This window comes from Triticum aestivum, chromosome 4B (genome assembly GCF_018294505.1).
Source record: "Triticum aestivum cultivar Chinese Spring chromosome 4B, IWGSC CS RefSeq v2.1, whole genome shotgun sequence".
Lineage (NCBI taxonomy): Eukaryota > Viridiplantae > Streptophyta > Magnoliopsida > Poales > Poaceae > Triticum > Triticum aestivum.
The window spans coordinates 227,694,716-227,700,134 of record NC_057804.1 but is presented as its reverse complement, the minus strand read 5'-3'; positions in this window follow the sequence as shown (position 1 = coordinate 227,700,134).

Genomic DNA, 5,419 nt, shown 5'->3' with positions numbered 1-5,419 from the left:
ATCCCACCAAGTTCATCTACCAACATCAAAGCCTCATAATCCACCAAATAGTCTCATATAATTCCTCAAGTCATTGATATAAACTCATCAAGTCATTTTTCCTCTATTCTTATATCATTAGATTGGTCCTCCCTATGGCATCGTCAGTTCTGGTGCTATCTAAGGAAGATAATGTGCTCGTTCACTATGCCCATTAGTTCCATAATGAACCCAGTGATAAGCAAGGCTTACTTCAGCTTAACTTGTTCTCTTGTGATTCCGTAGGTTAAGCTCATGGTTAAGGTTTCGAGCTGGGGTATCTCGTGAAGTCCTGTAGGGTCTAGGGATAGGGTTCTAGTCTTGAGGTGTAAACATGCGGGGTTGCACTTGGTGGAGGAGGTTGTAGAAAAAGTCTTCAGTGCTTGTGGGTCGCCGAGGTGCAATCCATGGTGTATCTTGTCTTGCTTGTCTTCAGTTGAGGAGAGAGATGAGAGGGAAAAGTAGCATAGAGGAGGGATGCCTAAAGGGGGTTTTATGGTGCAAGTGCAAACAAACAAGTGCCAAAAAGGGCCAAACACAAACAACAAAATAAGGTAGGTGATATAGTCGCGTACTTGTTGCCTAGGGAAAAAAGGGCGACTGATATCAAAACAGGAACAAATAAATGCAAGCAACACACAATCATGGTTCTATTCGAACCATCACACGGACTCGACTGCGCATAGGGGGTACACGACTCATCCTACCCTAGGGGTTTTCGGATTCAGTAGTCGTGCTTTGCTCCGTGCCTCGTGCAGTCTTCTGGGTTTTCCTCGGGTGTCGCTACGTCTCTTGTAGTTGTTTGATGAAATGATCCGGGTTGATCCTGAAGATTCTTCAACAACTTCTCGCATGTTGAAGTGATGGGATGAAGGTGGCTCCTCGTAGCTGGCGTTGACTTGGTCTCCTCTTGTCTTCTTATTCATGACGATCCTTTTTGCATTCTAAGGCATCAGCGGTTCCAGGTGGCAATCCTTTATGCAATGACATTAACAAGGCATATTAGAGGTCCAACCTATCGGGCACATTGTTGACAATATCGTCACTGAGAGCGGGGGATGAAGAGAACCGTTTTCCTGCTCACTATAGTGAGGCGGACCAAATGGCGAGGTTCTCATCCACCGGTGGTTGCCGATACAACAATGGTAGTGACAGGATTACTCTATTAGCGATGTATATCATGATCTTGCATATCTTACACCCTGATCGTCATAGGACAACGTTGCATCATCCTGGGGCAAATTCAAAGGTGTCGCCATCCACTGGGTCTTCATGTCCCCATTCCTCGAAGGTGTATCTTCTGTTGGCATCGTCTTGCTGTGGTGTCACCAATCTTGTGTTCAGAAGAGTTGGGTGAGTGTTTGGCAAGGTGTACTCCTTCTAGGCTATCCACGAGGATTACAAGGAATCCCGTGGTTAGGGGCTTGAGGGTGCTAGCGACCGTTTGCAATAGTTTTGAAGGGAAGAGATCGATGGGGAAAGTATACCTAAGTTTTTGAAAAACTGAGAAGGGAAGAGAAGTATAGATAGTTTTGAAAACTTGTAATAGTTTTGGAAATAGTTTTACCCTAACTAACGACCATGCTAACTAAGGCTTCCTACAGTCAGGATGGCTCTGATACCAGCTCTGTGGGGACCCCGACTCATAAGTTGTGATCACCGAATGCACGTGTACAGTGATCCCAGAGATCAATGCTCATTGAACACACAGAAGCTGAATAACAAGAGGCTTAGATCCATACATACCGTATTACACAAGTAGGACCATTATGGTCAAGTCTTGAGTATAACATTGCAGTGGAAATCTTCGTCGATAACTTGGACCCATGCCATCTGCCTTAACCCTACAGGCATTCTGACTAGGAAGCGTCCTAGCTCGCATGTTCATCACCGAAGTATTCTTCATCATATCCTGTTCTTTCATGCCTGGCCAATAAAATAATCAGTGGCAAGCCAATGAGTACTTTGAATGTACTCGCAAGCAACCCATGTTTTGGTTCAAGATACGATAATGCATGATATAGGTAAATTTTTGCAGAAAGCTAGTTTTGAGTGCAATGACATGTTCAACAACTTGTAAGACATGCATCAGGAGAATTCAAGTAACCATGAGGACAGGTTACAGATATCAACATAAATAGAGTGGGAATCAACCCAACTCAATCATCGTGTCAAGTCCTTTGACTTGACCCAAGTAGATCTTCCCACTTATCCAAACACACACACTGGTTTGTAACCATGTGGACGTATCCCAAGAGCGGTTACCCAACTGTCCTTGACCGTGGACATGGCTATTCGAATAGTTTGACACTCTGCAGAGATTGCACACTTTACCCACAAGATCCGGGGAACTTTCGTGTCATCCACGACCCGCGGTACCTCAAGTACCCGGGGTAAGCACCCGATCACTATCTTTCCCTAGACGACACTAACAAGGAGTCCACTCGTTGTTCCGTATCCTCACTCGAGATCGTAACATCCGAGAGGGGACACAACGGTGTGTCTTGTGCCCCATAAAAATGTTCTTGGCCGCCCTACCTGGCACGACCTCGTCCCGAGAGAGAGCACCAACTCTCCCCCGTTACTAGTAATGCAGGCTCCAAGCTAGTATCGGCCTAGGTAATCAATAATGCCCTTTCCCATACAAGGGTAGAGTGGTTGCGCATGTAAGGTTGGAATAACGGTTGCAACTTAAACCAATCCGTTTTGAAAACAACACACACTTGCCTCGGTACACCACTTCATCATCAAGTGGCTACCCAACCCATCATCTCCCCCAGGCATAAGTGGCACCCGATGGGGTTTTCGAAAATTCTTTTGAAAATACTTTGTCTCCATCACCATGCATATTCCCGTCCCATTTTGCGTAGCACTACTTTAGCATCCTATCTACCCCCACCAGCATAACCCTCATAAGAAGGTAGGGTCATGCACAATGCAAGTATCAACGAGGAAGTACGATGGCAAACCATCAAAGTGGTTACCACCTCATCATGATTCCGTTGCAACAACAATATGGTGCTTTATGACATGCATAAAAAGGGTTTCATAGACATGGTCAAAGGGCTGCTTGCCTGGTTCCTCAGAGTCTTCAAGTCTTCTGGTCCTTCTCCAAATACTCTGTCTACTTCATCAACTAACGTCGGAAACAATCACAATAAGCAACACAACAAGGCAGAAAATAAAAGTGCTCTAAAAATATGAAGTTGACTTTTATAGGACTTCTTTGGTTATATGAAAAATAACCAGAGTGGTTTCATTGGGATTGGATAAGTGAATATTTCTGAACATTTCAATATGATGGAAACAAGGGATTTAATGGATTTGCAATTTGTCTACAGAATGCCTCTTTATAAAAATGAGTGAAAGTACCCATTAAACCAGGCATGATTTTAGAAACATTTAGAAATTGGTTTCACTGGATTTGGAGTTCAAAGGAATATAATATGGGTTTTTGGAGTGGACTTATGTGGATAAATGACCTATTTATGGCATCTAGTGAAAACCAAGCACAGTAGAAATGTTCACTATGCCTCATTAAATAGATCTGGATTTATGGAGTCTCTGGAAATTTGAATCATCGAATTTGGAGTCCATTTGAATTGTTTATGGATATTACAAGTTTACAGAAAAAGAAAAAGAAAAGGGAAAGGGGGTGTACCCTTATCCAGTGCACCAGGCGAAAGATAGCAGTGGGCCGGCCTAGCGGCTCAGCTGCGCGGGTGTCAGGGGCGACGTCGAAGGCGTATTCCAGGGAAGACAACTTCCCCGAGCGAAGGCGGCAGCGGGCAGAGCCCGTTTCCACTTAAACGGGCGGGCCCGCCCACCGGGTTGCTGACGAGCGGGGGCCGGTGCTCAGCCTGTCTCCTACCTGCCGCTCGAACAGAGTAGAGGTAGGGGAGGCAAGGCCTAGTGGGCGCCGGCGTTCTTCCCAGCGGTACCGACCACCTCCTGTGACGCCTGGCGTACCGACGCGCAAAAGAGGCCACACAACATCCAATCGTTGGTGGCACGGTCGCCTAGGGCCACCGGGTTGAGTAGGGCGTCGGCCGCAGCGGGCGAGGCCGACGGCGATGGCGGCATTGGTGCTACGGGGCACCGGAGCAGAGGGAGAAGCGGTGAGGGGTTCCGTTGTGGTCAGCGGGTTCACCTAGTGGAGAAAGGAGGGAAGGAGGAGGAGTGGTGGGTGCGAATTTAGGCGAAGGCCGATGGCAAGGCTCCGGCCATGGTGGCGGATGGAGAGCGCGAGGAGGGAAGTGGGTTGTCTCGAGGGTCGCCGGGAGGGAGAGAGGGCCAGAGGAGTAGAGAGGGGGCTCGGGGGTGGCCTTTTATGGCGGGGCGATGGTGCACCGTGGATGAGTGCGCCGGCGAGGTCGTTGCCGTTGCCAGGGGTCACGGGGGCTCGTGTGTGCGTGTTCGGGGCGTTTGTAGAGATGGTCTACAGCCACGGGAAGGGAGAGAAGGAGCGGGGAAGTGCCAGGGCGTCGTGCGTGTGAGCTCGTCTATTGGAGCTCTCAGGCGGTTGGGGCGTGTGTGGAGGAGGCAGCAGGAGGGAGAAAGAGAAGGGGGACAGGGGTTTAGCGTGTCGCAGACGCCGAGGCACCTCGTCGGGCGTGCTGGGGAGGCCTGAGGTGGCCGGAGGTGCTTGGCAGGGGGCGGCTACAGTGTGGGAGCACACTGTAGCACGCTCCAGAGCATGCCTTTGGCTGCCATGGCATTGTTTAAGGGGCACGGGCGTGCCCACTCATGTCTGGTAGCGCTAGGGAGATGTAAACAAGTGGGGAGGGGCATTGGATGCCCTAGAGATCCATTGGAGTGAGGAGGGAGGTGAGAAAGGAGAAGAATGCTACTGTCCAGAAGGGTAAATGGGGATGTTTCACCCTTCAATCATTGACTTGAGGCCAGGGAAGAGTTACTGGAGGTGCAAGGGGACTCTGAGGGTCTGTGGTAAAAAGTTGAGCTCAAGGAGAATAGTGTTAGTGGTCAAAATGGTGATTTTCAAAAAGTGGCAGAAGGTGTTTGATAATGGTTTGGCCCAGCAGATGATTTCCAACTGCCATGAGACTCCACAGGATGAAATGACACATATAATTAGGGCCTTCCACCAATTTGGAGCTTATTTGGGCAAAGTTGCCAATTCAACTTTTGTAAACCCTAGAAATTAGCAGAAATGAACTTGTGTAGATCTAGTTGAGAAAATCACTTTCCCTAGATGAACCACTTGGTTTAGTGGCCTCATTTGGTCATGTGAACATGCTCACAAAAGTTGGGGTCAAGGATAGAAAGTTGGTCGTACAAAGTTGTTCAAATTTGGTTCTAGACAGGAAGGGTTTTGGGGCACTTTGATCAAGTTAACTTGTTCTCCAACTTATGTCACTTGGTCTAGATGATTTATTAGACC